Here is a 20009-nt window from a genome sequence, read left to right as displayed (position 1 = left end):
GTAAGGAAAAGGATTTAGGGTTTGATTAGGCGGCTCCGCGAAGCGGTGCCGCCTAATCCAACCCTAAACCCTTTTCCGTCCCGTTTTAGGAGCGTTTTTCCCCAAATTTAAATCCCGTCCACGACAGGGTATCACCCGTCCTCCCCTAGGGTTTAGTTTTGGTTTTACTGTAACAGTGTTGTATTACGAACAACCTTTATTTAAGGAATTCGCGGAGCCGCCTAATCCAACCCTAAACCCTTTTCCGTCCCGTTTTAGGAGCGTTTTTCCCCAAATTTAAATCCCGTCCACGACAGGGTATCACCCGTCCTTCCCTAGGGTTTAGTTATGGTTTTACTGTAACAGTGTTGTACTACGAACAACCTTTGTTTAAGGAAAAGGGTTTATTGTTGGATTAGGCGGCTCCGCGAAGCGGTGCCGCCTAATCCAACCCTAAACCCTTTTCCGTCCCGTTTTAGGAGCGTTTTTCCCCAAATTTAAATCCCGTCCACGACAGGGTATCACCTGTCCTTCCATAGGGTTTAGTTTTGGTTTTACTGTAACAGTGTTGTACTACGAACAACCTTTATTTAAGGAAAAGGGTTTAGGGTTGGATTAGGCGGCTCCGCGAAGCGGTTCCGCACCCTTTTCCGTCCCGTTTTAGGAGCGTTTTTCCCCAAATTTAAATCCCGTCCACAACAGGGTATCACCCGTCCTTCCCTAGGGTTTAGTTTTGGTTTTACTGTAACAGTGTTGTACTACGAACAACCTTCATTTAAGGAAAAGTGTTTAGGGTTGGATTATGCGGCTCCGCGAAGCGGTGCCGCCTAATCCAACCCCAAACCCTTTTCCGTCCGTTTTAGGAGCATTTTTCCCCAAATTTAAATCCCGTCCACGACAGGGTATCACCCGTCCTTTCCTAGGGTTTAGTTTTGGTTTTTTTGCACCACGATTTTGTAAGGAAAAGGATTTAGGGTTGGATTAGGCGGCTCCGCGAAGCGGTGCCGCCTAATCCTACCCTAAACCCTTTTCCGTCCCGTTTTAGGAGCGTTTTTCCCCAAATTTAAATCCCGTCCACGACAGGGTATCACCCGTCCTTCCCTAGGGTTTAGTTTTGGTTTTACTGTAACAGTGTTGTACTATGAACAACCTTTGTTTAAGGAAAAGGGTTTAGGGTTGGATTAGGCGGCTCCGCGAAGCGGTGCCGCCTAATCCAACCCTAAACCCTTTTCCGTCCCGTTTTAGGAGCGTTTTTCCCCAAATTTAAATCCCGTCCACGACAGGGTATCACCCGTCCTTCCCTAGGGTTTAGTTTTGGTTTTACTGTAACAGTTTTGTACTACGAACAACCTTTATTTAAGGAAAAGGGTTTAGGGTTGGATTAGGCGGCTCCGCAAAGTAGTGCCGCCTAATCCAACCCTAAACCCTTTTCCGTCCCGTTGTAGGAGAGTTTTTCCCCAAATTTAAATTCCGTCCACGACAGGGTATCACCCGTCCTTCTCTAGGGTTTAGTTTTGTTTTTTTTTGCACCACGATTTTTTAAGAAAAAGGGTTTAGGGTTGGATTTGGCGGCTCCGCGAAGCGGTGCCGCCTAATACAACCCTAAACCCTTTTCCGTCCCGTTTTAGGAGCGTTTTTCCCCAAATTTAAATCTCGTCCACGACAGGGTATCACCCGTCCTTCCCTAGGGTTTAGTTTTGGTTTTACTATAACAGTGTTATACTTCGAACAACCTCTGTTTAAGGAAAAGGGTTTAGGGTTGTATTAGGCGGCTCCGCGAAGCGGTGCCACCTAATCCAACCCCAAACCCTTTTCCGTCCCGTTTTAGGTGCGTTTTTCCCCAAATTTAAATCCCGTCAACGACAGGGTATCACCCATCCTTTATTAAGGTTTAGTTTTGGTTTTTTTGCACCACGATTTTGTAATGAAAAGGGTTTAGGGTTGGATTAGGCGGCTCCGCGAAGTGGTGCCGCCTAATCCAACCCTAAACCCTTTTCCGTCCCGTTTTAGGAACGTTTTTCCTCAAATTTAAATCCCGTCCACGACAGGGTATCACCCGTCCTTCCCTAGGGTTTAGTTTTGTTTTTTTTGCACCACAATTTTTTAAGGAAAAGGGTTTAGGGTTGGATTAGGCGGCTCCGCGAAGAGGTGCCGTCTAATCCAACCCTAAAGCCTTTTCCGTCCCGTTTTAGGAGCGTTTTTCCCCAAATTTAAATTCCGTCCACGACAGGGTATCACCCGTCCTTCCCTAGGGTTTAGTTTTGGTTTTGCTGTAACAGTGTTGTATTACGAACAACCTCTGTTTAAAGAAAAGGGTTTAGGGTTGGATTAGGCCGCGGAGCCGCCTAATCCAACCCCAAACCCTTTTCCGTCCCGTTTTAGGAGCGTTTTTCCCCAAATTTAAATCCCGTCAATGACAGGGTATCACCCGTCCTTTCCTAGCGTTTAGTTTTGGTTTTTTTGCACCACGATTTTCTAATGAAAAGGGATTAGGGTTGGCATAGGCGGCTCCGCGAAGTGGTGCCGCCTAATCCAACCCTAAACCATTTTCCGTCCCGTTTTAGGAGCGTTTTTCCCTAAATTTAAATCCCGTCCACGAGGTGGTATCAGCCCGTCCTTCCTAGGATTTAGTTTTGGTTTTCTTTATAATGAGTGTTGTACTAGAACAACCTTTGTTTAAGGAAAAGGGTTTAGGGTTGGTTAGGCAGCTCCGCGAAGCGGTGCTGCCTAATCCAACTCCAAACCCTTTTCCGTCCCGTTTTAGGAGCGTTTTTTAACAAATTTAAATCCCGTCCACGACAAGGTATCACCCGTCCTTCCGTAGGGTTTAGTTTTGGTTTTACTGTAACAGTGTTGTACTACGAACAACCTTTGATTAAGGAAAAGGGTTTAGGGTTGGATTAGGCGGCTCCGCGAAGCGGTGCCGCCTAATCCAACCCCAAACCCTTTTCCGTCCCGTTTTAGGAGCGTTTTTCCCCAAATTTAAATCCCGTCCACGACAGGGTATCACCCGTGCTTTCCTAGGGTTTAGTTTTGGTTTTTTTGCACCACGATTTTGTAAGGAAAAGGATTTAGGGTTGGATTAGGCGGCTCCGCGAAGTGGTGCCGCCTAATCCAACCCTAAACCCTTTTCCGTCCCGTTTTAGGAGCGTTTTTCCCCAAATTTAAATTCCGTCCACGACAGGGTATCACCCGTCCTTCCCTAGGGTTTAGTTTTCTTTTTTTTGCACCACGATTTTTTAAGGAAAAGGGTTTAGGGTTGGATTTGGCGGCTCCGCGAAACGGTGCCGCCTAATCCAACCCTAAACCCTTTTCCGTCCCGTTTTAGGAGCGTTTTTCCCCAAATTTAAATCCCGTCCACGACAGGGTATCACCCGTCCTTCCCTAGGGTTTAGTTTTTGTTTTACTGTAACAATGTTGTATTACGAACAACCTCTGTTTAAGGAAAAGGGTTTAGGGTTGGATTAGGCGGCTCCGCGAAGCGGTGCCGCCTAATCCAACCCCAAACCCTTTTCCGTCCCGTTTTAGGAGCGTTTTTCCCCAAATTTAAATCCCGTCAAAGACAGGGTATCACCCGTCCTTTCCTAGGGTTTAGTTTTGGTTTTTTTGCACCACGATTTTGTAATGAAAAGGGTTTAGGGTTGGATTAGGCGGCTCCGCGAAGTGGTGCCGCGTAATCCAACCCTAAACCCTTTTCCGTCCCGTTTTAGGAGCGTTTTTCCGCAAATTTAAATCCCGTCCACGACAGGGTATCACCCGTCCTTCCCTAGGGTTTAGTTTTGGTTTTACTGTAACAGTGTTGTACTACGAACAACCTTTATTTAAGGAAAGGGTTTAGGGTTGGATTAGGCGGCTCCGCAAAGTGGTGCCGCCTAATCCAACCCTAAACCTTTTTCCGTCCCGTTTTAGGAGCGTTTTTCCCCAAATTTAAATTCCGTCCACGACAGGGTATCACCCGTCCTTCCCTAGGGTTTAGTTTTATTTTTTTTGCACCACGATTTTTTAAGGAAAAGGGTTTAGGGTTGGATTTGGCGGCTCCGCGAAACGGTGCCGCCTAATCCAACCCTAAACCCTTTTCCGTCCCGTTTTAGGAGCGTTTTTCCCCAAATTTAAATCCCGTCCACGACAGGGTATCACCCGTCCTTCCCTAGGGTTTAGTTTTGGTTTTACTGTAACAGTGTTGTACTACGAACAACCTCTGTTTAAGGAAAAGGGTTTAGGGTTGGATTAGGCGGCTCCGCGAAGCGGTGCTGCCTAATCCAACCCCAAACCCTTTTCCGTCCCGTTTTAGGAGCGTTTTTCCCCAAATTTAAATCCCGTCAACGACAGGGTATCACCCGTCCTTTCCTAGGGTTTAGTTTTGGTTTTTTTGCACCACGATTTTGTAAAGAAAAGGGTTTAGGGTTAGATTAGGCGGCTCGGCGAAGTGGTGCCGCCTAATCCAACCCTAAACCCTTTTCCGTCCCGTTTTAGGAGCGTTTTTCCCCAAATTTAAATCCCGTCCACGACAGGGTATCACCCGTCCTTTTCTAGGGTTTAGTTTTGGATTTTTTGCACCACGATTTTGTAAGGAAAAGGATTTAGGGTTTGATTAGGCGGCTCCGCGAAGCGGTGCCGCCTAATCCAACCCTAAACCCTTTTCCGTCCCGTTTTAGGAGCGTTTTTCCCCAAATTTAAATCCCGTCCACGACAGGGTATCACCCGTCCTTCCCTAGGGTTTAGTTTTGGTTTTACTGTATAAAGTGTTGTATTACGAACAACCTTTATTTAAGGAATTCAGGAGCCGCCTAATCCAACCCTAAACCCTTTTCCGTCCCGTTTTAGGAGCGTTTTTCCCCAAATTTAAATCCCGTCCACGACAGGGTATCACCCGTCCTTCCCTAGGGTTTAGTTATGGTTTTACTGTAACAGTGTTGTACTACGAACAACCTTTGTTTAAGGAAAAGGGTTTAGGGTTGGATTAGGCGGCTCCGCGAAGCGGTGCCGCCTAATCCAACCCCAAACCCTTTTCCGTCCCGTTTTAGGAGCGTTTTTCCCCAAATTTAAATCCCGTCCACGACAGGGTATCACCCGTGCTTTCCTAGGGTTTAGTTTTGGTTTTTTTGCACCACGATTTTGTAAGGAAAAGGATTTAGGGTTGGATTAGGCGGCTCCGCGAAGCGGTGCCGCCTAATCAAACCCTAAACCCTTTTCCGTCCCGTTTTAGGAGCGTTTTTCCCCAAATTTAAATCCCGTCCACGACAGGGTATCACCCGTCCTTCCCTAGGGTTTAGTTTTTTTTTTTTGCACCACGATTTTTTAAGGAAAAGGGTTTAGGGTTGGATTAGGCGGCTCCGCGAAGAGGTGCCGCCTAATCCAACCTTAAACCCTTTTCCGTCCCGTTTTAGGAGCGTTTTTCCTCAAATTTAAATTCCGTCCATGACAGGGTATCACCCGTCCTTTTGTAGGGTTTAGTTTTTCTTTTTTTGCACCACGATTTTGTAAGGAAAAGGATTTAGGGTTTGATTAGGCGGCTCCGCGAAGCGGTGCCGCCTAATCCAACCCTAACCCCTTTTCCGTCCCGTGTTAGGAGCGTTTTTCCCCAAATTTAAATCCCGTCCACGACAGGGTATCACCCGTCCTCCCCTAGGGTTTAGTTTTGGTTTTACTGTAACAGTGTTGTATTACGAACAACCTTTATTTAAGGAATTCGCGGAGCCGCCTAATCCAACCCTATACCCTTTTCCGTCCCGTTTTAGGAGCGTTTTTCCCCAAATTTAAATCCCGTCCACGACAGGGTATCACCTGTCCTTCCCTAGGGTTTAGTTTTGGTTTTACTGTAACAGTGTTGTACTACGAACAACCTTTATTTAAGGAAAAGGGTTTAGGGTTGGATTAGGCGGCTCCGCGAAGCCGTTCCGCACCCTTTTCCGTCCCGTTTTAGGAGCGTTTTTCCCCAAATTTAAATCCCGTCCACGACAGGGTATCACCCGTCCTTCCCTAGGGTTTAGTTTTGGTTTTACTGTAACAGTGTTGTACTACGAACAACCTTTATTTAAGGAAAAGGGTTTAGGGTTGGATTAGGCGGCTCCGCGAAGCGGTGCCGCCTAATCCAACCCCAAACCCTTTTCCGTCCCGTTTTAGGAGCATTTTTCCCCAAATTTAAATCCCGTCCACGACAGGGTATCACCCGTCCTTTCCTAACGTTTAGTTTTGGTTTTTTTGCACCACGATTTTGTAAGGAAAAGGATTTAGGGTTGGATTAGGCGACTCCACGAAGCGGTGCCGCCTAATCCTACCCTAAACCCTTTTCCGTCCCGTTTTAGGAGCGTTTTTCCCCAAATTTAAATCCCGTCCACGACAGGGTATCACCCGTCCTTCCCTAGGGTTTAGTTTTGGTTTTTTTATAGAATAAAGTGTTGTACTACGAACAACCTTTGTTTAAGGAAAAGGGTTTAGGGTTGGATTAGGCGGCTCCGCGAAGTGGTGCCGCCTAATCCAACCCTAAACCCTTTTCCGTCCCGTTTTAGGAGAGATTTTCCCCAAATTTAAATCCCGTCCACGACAGGGTATCACCCGTCCTTCCCTAGGGTTTAGTTTTGGTTTTACTGTAACAGTGTTATACTACGAACAACCTCTGTTTAAGGAAAAGGGTTTAGGGTTGGATTAGGCGGCTCACGAGCGGTGCCGCTTAATCCAACCCCAAACCCTTTTCCGTCCCGCTTTAGAGAGCGTTTTTCCCCAAATTTAAATCCCGTCAACGATGTGGTATCACCCGTCCTTCCCTAGGGTTTAATTTTGGTTTTTTTGCACCACGTTTTTGTAATGAAAAGGGTTTAGGGTTGGATTAGGCGGCTCCGCGAAGTGGTGCCGCCTAATCCAACCCTAAACCCTTTTCCGTCCCGTTTTAGGAGCGTTTTTCCCCAAATTTAAATCCCGTCCACGACAGGGTATCACCCGTCCTTCCCTAGGGTTTAGTTTGGTTTTTTTGCACCACGATTTTTTAAGGAAAAGGGTTTAGGGTTGGATTAGGCGGCTCCGCGAAGAGGTGCAGTCTAATCCAACCCTAAACCCTTTTCCGTCCCGTTTTAGGAGCGTTTTTCCCCAAATTTAAATTCCGTCCACGACAGGGTATCACCTGTCCTTCCCTAGGGTTTAGTTTTGGTTTTACTGTAACATTGTTGTATTACGAACAACCTCAGTTTAAGGAAAAGGGTTTAGGGTTGGATTAGGCGGCTCGGCGGCAGCCGCCTAATCCAACCCCAAACCCTTTTCCGTCCCGTTTTGGGAGCGTTTTTCCCCAAATTTAAATCCCGTCAATGACAGGGTATCACCCGTCCTTTCCTAGGGTTTAGTTTTGGTTTTTTTGCACCACGATTTTGTAATGAAAATGGTTTAGGGTTGGATTAGGCGGCTCCGCGAAGTGGTGCCGCCTAATCCAACTCTAAACCCTTTTCCGTCCCGTTTTAGGAGCGTTTTTCCCCAAATTTAAATCCCGTCCACGACAGGGTATCACCCGTCCTTCCCTAGGGTTTAGTTTTGTTTTTTTTGCACCACGATTTTTTAAGGAAAAGGGTTTAGGGTTGGATTAGGCGGCTCTGCGAAGCGGTGCCGCCTAATCCAACCCTAAACCCTTTTCCGTCCCGTTTTAGAAGCGTTTTTCCCCAAATTTAAATCCCGTCCACGACAGGGTATCAGCCGTCCTTCCCTAGGGTTTAGTTTTGGTTTTACAGTAACAGTGTTGTACTAGAACAACCTTTGTTTAAGGAAAAGGGTTTAGGGTTGGTTAGGCAGCTCCGCGAAGCGGTGCTGCCTAATCCAACTCCAAACCCTTTTCCGTCCCGTTTTAGGAGCGTTTTTTCCCAAATTTAAATCCCGTCCACGACAGGGTATCACCCGTCCTTCCCTAGGGTTTAGTTTTGGTTTTACTGTAACAGTGTTATACTACGAACAACCTTTGTTTAAGGAAAAGGGTTTAGGGTTGGATTAGGCGGCTCCGCGAAGCGGTGCCGCCTAATCCAACCCCAAACCCTTTTACGTCCCGTTTTAGGAGCGTTTTTCCCCAAATTTAAATCCCGTCCACGACAGGGTATCACCCGTCCTTTCCTAGGGTTTAGTTTTGGTTTTTTTTACTACGATTTTGTAAGGAAAAGGATTTAGGGTTGGATTAGGCGGCTCCGCGAAGCGGTGCCGCCTAATCCAACCCTAAACCCTTTTTCCGTCCCCTTTTAGGAGCGTTTTTCCCCAAATTTAAATCCCGTCTACGACAGGGTATCACCCGTCCTTCCCTAGGGTTTAGTTTTTTTTTTGCACCACGATTTTTTAAGGAAAAGGGTTTAGGGTTGGATTAGGCGGCTCCGCGAAGAGGTGCCGCCTAATCCAACCCCAAACCCTTTTCCGTCCCGTTTTAGGAGCGTTTTTCCCCAAATTTAAATCCCGTCAATGACAGGGTATCACCCGTCCTTTCCTAGGGTTTAGTTTTGGTTTTTTTGCACCACGATTTTGTAATGAAAAGGGTTTAGGGTTGGATTAGGCGGCTCCGCGAAGTGGTGCCGCCTAATCCAACCCTAAACCCTTTTCCGTCCCGTTTTAGGAGCGTTTTTCCCCAAATTTAAATCCCGTCCACGACAGGGTATCACCCGTCCTTCCCTAGGGTTTAGTTTTTATTTTTTTGCACCACGATTTTTTAAGGAAAAGGGTTTAGGGTTGGATTAGGCGGCTCCGCGAAGCGGTGCCGCCTAATCCAACTCTAAACCCTTTTCCGTCCCGTTTTTAGGAGCGTGTTTCCCCAAATTTAAATCCCGTCCACGACAGGGTATTAGCCGTCCTTCCCTAGAGTTTAGTTTTTGTTTTACTGTAACAGTGTTGTACTAGAACAACCTTTGTTTAAGGAAAAGGGTTTAGGGTTGGTTAGGCAGCTCCGCGAAGCGGTGCTGCCTAATCCAACCCCAAACCCTTTTCCGTCCCGTTTTAGGAGCGTTTTTTCCCAAATTTAAATCCCGTCCACGATAGGGTATCACCCGTCCTTCCCTAGGGTTTAGTTTTGGTTTTTTATAATGTGATGTTGTACTACGAACAACCTTTGTTTAAGGAAAAGGGTTTAGGGTTGGATTAGGCGGCTCCGCGAAGTGGTGCCGCCTAATCCAACCCCAAACCCTTTTCCGTCCCTTTTTAAGAGCGTTTTTCCCCAAATTTAAATCCCGTCCACGACAGGGTATCACCCGTCCTTCCCTAGGGTTTAGTTTTGGTTTTGCTGTAACAGTGTTGTATTACGAACAACCTCTGTTTAAAGAAAAGGGTTTAGGATTGGATTAGGCCGCGAAGCCGCCTAATCCAACCCCAAACCCTTTTCCGTCCCGTTTTAGGAGCGTTTTTCCCCAAATTTAAATCCCGTCAATGACAGGGTATCACCCGTCCTTTCCTAGCGTTTAGTTTTGGTTTTTTTGCACCACGATTTTCTAATGAAAAGGGATTAGGGTTGGCATAGGCGGCTCCGCGAAGTGGTGCCGCCTAATCCAACCCTAAACCATTTTCCGTCCCGTTTTAGGAGCGTTTTTCCCTAAATTTAAATCCCGTCCACGACAGGGTATCAGCCGTCCTTCCCTAGGATTTAGTTTTGGTTTTACTGTAACAGTGTTGTACTAGAACAACCTTTGTTTAAGGAAAAGGGTTTAGGGTTGGTTAGGCGACTCCCGACGTGCTTGCCGCCTAATCCAACTCCAAACCCTTTTCCGTCCCGTTTTAGGAGCGTTTTTTAACAAATTTAAATCCCGTCCACGACAAGGTATCACCCGTCCTTCCGTAGGGTTTAGTTTTGGTTTTACTGTAACAGTGTTGTACTACGAACAACCTTTGATTAAGGAAAAGGGTTTAGGGTTGGATTAGGCGGCTCCGCGAAGCGGTGCCGCCTAATCCAACCCCAAACCCTTTTCCGTCCCGTTTTAGGAGCGTTTTTCCCCAAATTTAAATCCCGTCCACGACAGGGTATCACCCGTCCTTTCCTAGGGTTTAGTTTTGGTTTTTTTGCACCACGATTTTGTAAGGAAAAGGATTTAGGGTTGGATTAGGCGGCTCCGCGAAGCGGTGCCGCCTAATCAAACCCTAAACCCTTTTCCGTCCCGTTTTAGGAGCGTTTTTCCCCAAATTTAAATCCCGTCCACGACAGGGTATCACCCGTCCTTACCTAGGGTTTAGTTTTTTTTTTTGCACCACGATTTTTTAAGGAAAAGGGTTTAGGGTTGGATTAGGCGGCTCCGCGAAGAGGTGCCGCCTAATCCAACCCTAAACCCTTTTCCGTCCCGTTTTAGGAGCGTTTTTCCTCAAATTTAAATTCCGTCCATGACAGGGTATCACCCGTCCTTTTCTAGGGTTTAGTTTTTCTTTTTTTGCACCACGATTTTGTAAGGAAAAGGATTTAGGGTTTGATTAGGCGGCTCCGCGAAGCGGTGCCGCCTAATCCAACCCTAACCCCTTTTCCGTCCCGTGTTAGGAGCGTTTTTCCCCAAATTTAAATCCCGTCCACGACAGGGTATCACCCGTCCTCCCCTAGGGTTTAGTTTTGGTTTTACTGTAACAATGTTGTATTACGAACAACCTTTATTTAAGGAATTCGCGGAGCCGCCTAATCCAACCCTATACCCTTTTCCGTCCCGTTTTAGGAGCGTTTTTCCCCAAATTTAAATCCTGTCCACGACAGGGTATCACCTGTCCTTCCCTAGGGTTTAGTTTTGGTTTTACTGTAACAGTGTTGTACTACGAACAACCTTTATTTAAGGAAAAGGGTTTAGGGTTGGATTAGGCGCTCCCACTGCCGCCCGCACCCTTTTCCGTCCCGTTTTAGGAGCGTTTTTCCCCAAATTTAAATCCCGTCCACGACAGGGTATCACCCGTCCTTCCCTAGGGTTTAGTTTTGGTTTTACTGTAACAGTGTTGTACTACGAACAACCTTTATTTAATGAAAAGGGTTTAGGGTTGGATTAGGCGGCTCCGCGAAGCGGTGCCGCCTAATCCAACCCCAAACCCTTTTCCGTCCCGTTTTAGGAGCATTTTTCCCCAAATTTAAATCCCGTCCACGACAGGGTATCACCCGTCCTTTCCTAAGGTTTAGTTTTGGTTTTTTTGCACCACGATTTTGTAAGGAAAAGGATTTAGGTTTGGATTAGGCGACTCCACGAAGCGGTGCCGCCTAATCCTACCCTAAACCCTTTTCCGTCCCGTTTTAGGAGCGTTTTTCCCCAAATTTAAATCCCGTCCACGACAGGTATCACCCGTCCTTCCCTAGGGTTTAGTTTTGGTTTTATTGTAAATGTGTGTTGTACTACGAACAACCTTTGTTTAAGGAAAAGGGTTTAGGGTTGGATTAGGCGGCTCCGCGAAGTGGTGCCGCCTAATCCAACCCTAAACCCTTTTCCGTCCCGTTTTAGGAGAGATTTTCCCCAAATTTAAATCCCGTCCACGATAGGGTATCACCCGTCCTTCCCTAGGGTTTAGTTTTGGTTTTTCTTGAATATGTGTGTTATACTACGAACAACCTCTGTTTAAGGAAAAGGGTTTAGGGTTGGATTAGGCGGCTCCGCGAAGCGGTGCCGCCTAATCCAACCCCAAACCCTTTTCCGTCCCGTTTTAGGAGCGTTTTTCCCCAAATTTAAATCCCGTCAACGACAGGGTATCACCCGTCCTTCCCTAGGGTTTAATTTTGGTTTTTTTGCACCACGATTTTGTAATGAAAAGGGTTTAGGGTTGGATTAAGCGGCTCCGCGAAGTGGTGCCGCCTAATCCAACCCTAAACCCTTTTCCGTCCCGTTTTAGGAGCGTTTTTCCCCAAATTTAAATCCCGTCCACGACAGGGTATCACCCGTCCTTCCCTAGGGTTTAGTTTGGTTTTTTTGCACCACGATTTTTTAAGGAAAAGGGTTTAGGGTTGGATTAGGCGGCTCCGCGAAGAGGTGCAGTCTAATCCAACCCTAAACCCTTTTCCGTCCCGTTTTAGGAGCGTTTTTCCCCAAATTTAAATTCCGTCCACGACAGGGTATCACCTGTCCTTCCCTAGGGTTTAGTTTTGGTTTTACTGTAACATTGTTGTATTACGAACAACCTCTGTTTAAGGAAAAGGGTTTGGGGTTGGATTAGGCGGCTCCGCGAAGCGGTGCCGCCTAATCCAACCCCAAACCCTTTTCCGTCCCGTTTTGGGAGCGTTTTTCCCCAAATTTAAATCCCTTCAATGACAGGGTATCACCCGTCCTTTCCTAGGGTTTAGTTTTGGTTTTTTTGCACCACGATTTTGTAATGAAAATGGTTTAGGGTTGGATTAGGCGGCTCCGCGAAGTGGTGCCGCCTAATCCAACTCTAAACCCTTTTCCGTCCCGTTTTAGGAGCGTTTTTCCCCAAATTTAAATCCCGTCCACGACAGGGTATCACCCGTCCTTCCCTAGGGTTTAGTTTTGTTTTTTTGCACCACGATTTTTTTAAGGAAAAGGGTTTAGGGTTGGATTAGGCGGCTCGCGAGCGGTGCCGCCTAATCCAACCCTAAACCCTTTTTTCCGTCCCGTTTTAGGAGCGTTTTTCACCAAATTTAAATCCCGCCCACGATGTGGTATCAGCCCGTCCTTCCCTAGGGTTTAGTTTTGGTTTTACAAGATGTGAGTGTTGTACTAGAACAACCTTTGTTTAAGGAAAAGGGTTTAGGGTTGGTTAGGCAGCTCCGCGAAGCGGTGCTGCCTAATCCAACTCCAAACCCTTTTCCGTCCCGTTTTAGGAGCGTTTTTTCCCAAATTTAAATCCCGTCCACGACAGGGTATCACCCGTCCTTCCCTAGGGTTTAGTTTTGGTTTTACTGTAACAGTGTTGTACTACGAACAACCTTTGTTTAAGGAAAAGGGTTTAGGGTTGGATTAGGCGGCTCCGCGAAGCGGTGCCGCCTAATCCAACCCCAAACCCTTTTCCGTCCCGTTTTAGGAGCGTTTTTCCCCAAATTTAAATCCCGTCCACGACAGGGTATCACCCGTCCTTTCCTAGGGTTTAGTTTTGGTTTTTTTTACTACGATTTTGTAAGGAAAAGGATTTAGGGTTGGATTAGGCGGCTCCGCGAAGCGGTGCCGCCTAATCCAACCCTAAACCCTTTTTCCGTCCCGTTTTAGGAGCGTTTTTCCCCAAATTTAAATCCCGTCTACGACAGGGTATCACCCGTCCTTCCCTAGGGTTTAGTTTTGGTTTTACTGTAACAGTATTGTACTACGAACAACCTTTATTTAAGGAAAAGGGTTTAGGGTTGGATTAGGCGGCTCCGCGAAGTGGTGCCGCCTAATCCAACCCTAAACCCTTTTCCGTCCCGTTTAAGGAGCGTTTTTCCCCAAATTTAAATCCCGTCCACGGCAGGGTATCACCCGTCCTTCCCTAGGGTTTAGTTTTTATTTTTTTGCACCACGATTTTTTAAGGAAAAGGGTTTAGGGTTGGATTAGGCGGCTCCGCGAAGCGGTGCCGCCTAATCCAACTCTAAACCCTTTTCCGTCCCGTTTTTAGGAGCGTGTTTCCCCAAATTTAAATCCCGTCCACGACAGGGTATTAGCCGTCCTTCCCTAGAGTTTAGTTTTTGTTTTACTGTAACAGTGTTGTACTAGAACAACCTTTGTTTAAGGAAAAGGGTTTAGGGTTGGTTAGGCAGCTCCGCGAAGCGGTGCTGCCTAATCCAACCCCAAACCCTTTTCCGTCCCGTTTTAGGAGCGTTTTTTCCCAAATTTAAATCCCGTCCACGATAGGGTATCACCCGTCCTTCCCTAGGGTTTAGTTTTGGTTTTACTGTAACAGTGTTGTACTACGAACAACCTTTGTTTAAGGAAAAGGGTTTAGGTTTGGATTATGCGGCTCCGCGAAGTGGTGCCGCCTAATCCAACCCCAAACCCTTTTCTGTCCCGTTTTAAGAGCGTTTTTCCCCAAATTTAAATCCCGTCCACGACAGGGTATCACCCGTCCTTTCCTAGGGTTTAGTTTTGGTTTTTTTGCACCACGATTTTGTAAGGAAAAGGATTTAGAGTTGGATTAGGTGGCTCCGCGAAGCGGTGCCGCCTAATCCAACCCTAAACCCTTTTCCGTCCCGTTTTAGGAGCGTTTTTCCCCAAATTTAAATCCCGTCCACGACAGGGTATCACCCGTCCTCCCCTAGGGTTTAGTTTTGGTTTTACTGTAACAGTGTTGTACTACGAACAACCTTTATTTAAGGAATTCGCGGAGCCGCCTAATCCAACCCTAAACCCTTTTCCGTCCCGTTTTAGGAGCGTTTTTTCCCAAATTTAAATCCCGTCCACGACAGGGTATCACCCGTCCTTCCCTAGGGTTCAGTTATGGTTTTACTGTAACAGTGTTTTACTACGAACAACCTTTGTTTAAGGAAAAGGGTTTATTGTTGGATTAGGCGGCTCCGCAAAGCGGTGCCGCCTAATCCAACCCTAAACCCTTTTCCGTCCCGTTTTAGGAGCGTTTTTCCCCAAATTTAAATCCTGTCCTTCCCTAGGGTTTAGTTTTGGTTTTACTGTAACAGTGTTGTAATACGAACAACCTTTATTTAAGGAAAAGGGTTTAGGGTTGGATTAGGCGGCTCCGCGAAGCGGTTCCGCACCCTTTTCCGTCCCGTTTTAGGAGCGTTTTACCCCAAATTTAAATCCCGTCCACGACAGGGTATCACCCGTCCTTCCCTAGGGTTTAGTTTTGGTTTTACTATAACAGTGTTGTACTACGAACAACATTTATTTAAGGAAAAGGGTTTAGGGTTGGATTAGGCGGCTCCGCGAAGCGGTGCCGCCTAATCAAACCCCAAACCCTTTTCCGTCCCGTTTTAGGAGCATTTTTCCCCAAATTTAAATCCCGTCCACGACAGGGTATCACCCGTCCTTTCTTAGGGTTTAGTTTTGGTTTTTTTGCACCACGATTTTGTAAGGAAAAGGATTTAGGGTTGGATTAGGCGGCTCCGCGAAGCGGTGCCTCCTAATCCTACCCTAAACCCTTTTCCGTCCCGTTTTAGGAGCGTTTTTCCCCAAATTTAAATCCCGTCCACGACAGGGTATCACCCGTCCTTCCCTAGGGTTTATTTTTGGTTTTACTGTAACAGTGTTGTACTACGAACAACCTTTGTTTAAGGAAAAGGGTTTAGGGTTGGATTAGGCGGCTCCGCGAAACGGTGCCGCCTAATCCAACCCTAAACCCATATCCGTCCCGTTTTAGGAGCGTTTTCTCCCAAATTTAAATCCCGTCCACGACAGGGTATTACCCGTTCTTCCGTAGGGTTTAGTTTTGGTTTTACTGTAACAGTGTTTTACTACGAACAACCTTTGTTTAAGGAAAAGGGTTTAGGGTTGTATTAGGCGGCTCCGCGAAGCGGTGCCGCCTAATCCAACCCTAAACCCTTTTCCGTCCCGTTTTAGGAGCGTTTTTCCCCAAATTTAAATCCTGTCCACGACAGGGTATCACCCGTCCTTCCCTAGGGTTTAGTTTTGGTTTTACTGTAACAGTGTTGTACTACGAACAACCTTTATTTAAGGAAAATGGTTTAGGGTTGGATTAGGCGGCTCCGCGAAGCGGTGCTGCCTAATCCAACCCTAAACCCTTTTCCGTCCCGTTTTAGGAGCGTTTTTCCCCAAATATAAATCCCGTCCACGACAGGGTATCACCCGTCCTTCCCTAGGGTTTAGTTTTGGTTTTACTGTAACAGTGTTGTACTACGAACAACCTTTATTTAAGGAAAAGGGTTTAGGGTTGGATTAGGCGGCTCCGCGAAATGGTGCCGCCTAATCCAACCCTAAACCCTTATCCGTCCCGTTTTAGGAGCGTTTTTCCCCAAATTTAAATCCCGTCCACGACAGGGTATCATCCGTCCTTCCCTAGGGTTTATTTTTGGTTTTACTGTAACAGTGTTGTACTACGAACAACCTTTATTTAAGGAAAAGGGTTTAGGGTTGGATTAGGTGGCTCCGCGAAATGGTGCCGCCTAATCCAACCCTAAACCCATTTCCGTCCCGTTTTAGGAGCGTTTTCTCCCAAATTTAAATCCCGTCCACGACAGGGTATCACCCGTCCTTCCGTAGGGTTTAGTTTTGGTTTTACTGTAACAGTGTTGTACTACGAACAACCTTTATTTAAGGAAAAGGGTTTAGGGTTGGATTAGGCGGCTCCGCGAAGCGGTGCCACCTAATCCAACCCCAAGCCCTTTTCCGTCCCGTTTTAGGAGCGTTTTTCCCCAAATTTAAATCCCGTCCACGACAGGGTATCACCCGTCCTTCCCTAGGGTTTAGTTTTGGTTTTACTGTAACAGTGTTGTACTACATACAACCTTTATTTAAGGAAAAGGGTTTAGAGTTGGATTAGGGGGCTCCGCGAAGTGGTGCCGCCTAATCCAACCCTAAACCCTTTTCCGTTCCGTTTTAGGAGCGTTTTTCCCCAAATTTAAATCCCGTCCACGACAGGGTATCACCTGTCCTTCCTTAGGTTTTAGTTTTATCAGAATAATGGTGTTGTACTACGCACAACCTTTGTTTAAGGAAAAGGGTTTAGGGTTGAATTAGGCGGCTCCGCGAAGCGGTGCCGCCTAATCCAACCCTAAACCCATTTCCGTCCCGTTTTAGGAGCGTTTTCTCCCAAATTTAAATCCCGTCCACGACAGGGTATTACCCGTCCTTCCGTAGAGTTTAGTTTTGGTTTTACTGTAACAGTGTTGTACTACGAACAACCTTTGTTTAAGGAAAAGGGTTTAGGGTTGTATTAGGCGGCTCCGCGAAGCGGTGCCGCCTAATCCAACCCTAAACCCTTTTCCGTCCCGTTTTAGGAGCGTTTTTCCCCAAATATAAATCCCGTCCACGACAGCGTATCACCCGTCCTTCCCTAGGGTTTAGTTTTGGTTTTACTGTAACAATGTTGTACTACGAACAACCTTTATTTAAGAAAAATGGTTTAGGGTTGGATTAGGCGGCTCCGCGAAGTGGTGCCGCCTAATCCAACCCTAAACCCTTTTCCGTCCCGTTTTAGGAGCGTTTTTTCTCAAATTTAAATCTCGTCCACGACAGGGTATCACCCGTCCTTCCCTAGGGTTTAGTTTTGGTTTTACTGTAACAGTGTTGTACTACGAACAACCTTTATTTAAGGAAAAGGGTTTAGGGTTGGATTAGGCGGCTCCGCGAAGTGGTGCCGCCTAATCCAACCCTAAACCCTTTTCCGTCCCGTTTAAGGAGCGTTTTTCCCCAAATTTAAATCCCGTCCACGGCAGGGTATCACCCGTCCTTCCCTAGGGTTTATTTTTTGTTTTACTGTAACAGTCTTGTACTACGAACAACCTTTATTTAAGGAAAAGGGTTTAGGGTTGGATTAGGGGGCTCCGCGAAGCGGTGCCGCCTAATCCAACCGTAAACCCTTTTCCGTCCCGTTTTAGGAGCGTTTTTCCCCAAATTTAAATCCCGTCCACGACAGGTATCACCCGTCCTTCCCTAGGGTTTAGTTTTGGTTTTATCGTAATGAGTGTTGTACTACGAACAACCTTTGTTTAAGGAAAAGGGTTTAGGGTTGGCTTAGGGGGCTCCGCGAAGCGGTGCCGCCTAATCCAACCCTAAACCCATTTCCGTCCCGTTTTAGGAGCGTTTTCTCCCAAATTTAAATCCCGTCCACGACAGGGTATCAACCGTCCTTCCGTAGGGTTTAGTTTTGGTTTTACTGTAATAGTGTTGTACTACGAACAACCTTTGTTTAAGGAAAAGGGTTTAGGGTTGGATTAGGCGGCTCCGCGAAGCGGTATCGCCTAATCTAACCCTAAACCGTTTTCCGTCCCGTTTTAGGAGCGTTTTTCCCCAAATTTATATCCCGTCCACGACAGGGTATCACCCGTCCTTCCCTAGGGTTTAGTTTTGGTTTTACTGTAACAGTGTTGTACTACGAACAACCTTTGTTTAAGGAAAAGGGTTTAGGGTTGGATTAGGCGGCTCCGCGAAGCGGTGCTGCCTAATCCAACCCTAAACCCTTTTCCGTCCTGTTTTAGGAGCGTTTTTCCCCAAATTTAAATCCCGTCCACGACAGGGTATCACCCGTCCTTCGCTAGGGTTTAGTTTTGGTTTTACTATAACAGTGTTGTACTACGAACAACCTTTATTTAAGGAAAAGGGTTTAGGGTTGGATTAGGCGGCTCCGCGAAGCGGTGCTGCCTAATCCAACCCTAAACCATTTTCCGTCCCGTTTTAGGAGCGTTTTTCCCCAAATTTAAATCCCGTCCACGACAGGGTATCACCCGTCCTTCCCTAGGGTTTAGTTTTGGTTTTACTGTTACAGTGTTGTACTATGAACAACCTTTATTTAAGGAAAAGGGTTTAGGGTTGGATTAGGCGGCTCCGCGAAGTGGTGCCGCCTAATCCAACCCTAAACCATTTTCCGTCCCGTTTTAGGAGCGTTTTTCCCCAAATTTAAATCCCGTCCACGACAGGGTATCACCCGTCCTTCCCTAGGGTTTAGTTTTGGTTTTGCTGTAACAGTGTTGTATTACATACAACCTTTATTTAAGAAAAAGGGTTTAGATTTGGATTAGGCGGCTCCGCGAAGTGGTGCCGCCTAATCCAACCCTAAACCCTTTTCCGTTCCGTTTTAGGAGCGTTTTTCCCCAAATTTAAATCCCGTCCACGACAGGGTATCACCTGTCCTTCCTTAGGTTTTAGTTTTTATCTTGTAATAAAGTGTTGTACTACGAACAACCTTTGTTTAAGGAAAAGGGTTTAGGGTTGGATTAGGCGGCTCCGCGAAGCGGTGCCGCCTAATCCAACCCTAAACCCTTTTCCGTCCCGTTTTAGGAGCGTTTTTCCCCAAATTTAAATCCCGTCCACGACAGGGTATCACCCGTCCTTCCCTAGGGTTTAGTTTTGGTTTTACTGTAACAGTGTTGTACTACATACAACCTTTATTTAAGGAAAAGGGTTTAGATTTGGATTAGGCGGCTCCGCGAAGTGGTGCCGCCTAATCCAACCCTAAACCCTTTTCCGTTCCGTTTTAGGAGCGTTTTTCCCCAAATTTAAATCCCGTCCACGACAGGGTATCACCTGTCCTTCCTTAGGTTTTAGTTTTACTGTAACAGTGTTGTACTACATACAACCTTTATTTAAGGAAAAGGGTTTAGATTTGGATTAGGCGGCTCCGCGAAGTGGTGCCGCCTAATCCAACCCTAAACCCTTTTCCGTTCCGTTTTAGGAGCGTTTTTCCCCAAATTTAAATCCCATCCACGACAGGGTATCACCTGTCCTTCCTTAGGTTTTAGTTTTACTGTAACAGTGTTGTACTACGAACAACCTTTGTTTAAGGAAAAGGGTTTAGGGTTGGATTAGGCGGCTCCGCGAAGTGGTGCTGCCTAATCCAACCCTAAACCTTTTTCCGTCCCGTTTTAGGAGCGTTTTTCACCAAATATAAATCCCGTCCACGACAGCGTATCACCCGTCCTTCCCTAGGGTTTAGTTTTGGTTTTACTGTAACAATGTTGTACTACGAACAACCTTTATTTAAGGAAAATTGTTTAGGGTTGGATTAGGCGGCTCCGCGAAGTGGTGCCGCCTAATCCAACCCTAAACCCTTTTCCGTCCCGTTTTAGGAGCGTTTTTCCTCAAATTTAAATCTCGTCCACGACAGGGTATCACCCGTCCTTCCCTAGGGTTTAGTTTTGGTTTTACTGTAACAGTGTTGTACTAAGAACAACCTTTATTTAAGGAAAAGGGTTTAGGGTTGGATTAGGCGGCTCCGCGAAGTGGTGCCGCCTAATCTAACCCTAAACCCTTTTCCGTCCCGTTTTAGGAGCGTTTTTCCCCAAATTTAAATCCCGTCCACGGCAGGGTATCACCCGTCCTTCCCTAGGGTTTATTTTTGGTTTTACTGTAACAGTCTTGTACTACGAACAACCTTTATTTAAGGAAAAGGGTTTAGGGTTGGATTAGGGGGCTCCGCGAAGCGGTGCCGCCTAATCCAACCCTAAACCCTTTTCCGTCCCGTTTTAGGAGCGTTTTTCCCCAAATTTAAATCCCGTCCACGATAGGGTATCACCCGTCCT

The sequence above is a fragment of the Silene latifolia genome, chromosome 11 (genome assembly GCF_048544455.1).
Source record: "Silene latifolia isolate original U9 population chromosome 11, ASM4854445v1, whole genome shotgun sequence".
NCBI lineage: Eukaryota > Viridiplantae > Streptophyta > Magnoliopsida > Caryophyllales > Caryophyllaceae > Silene > Silene latifolia.
Note: the sequence above shows the minus strand (reverse complement) of the source record.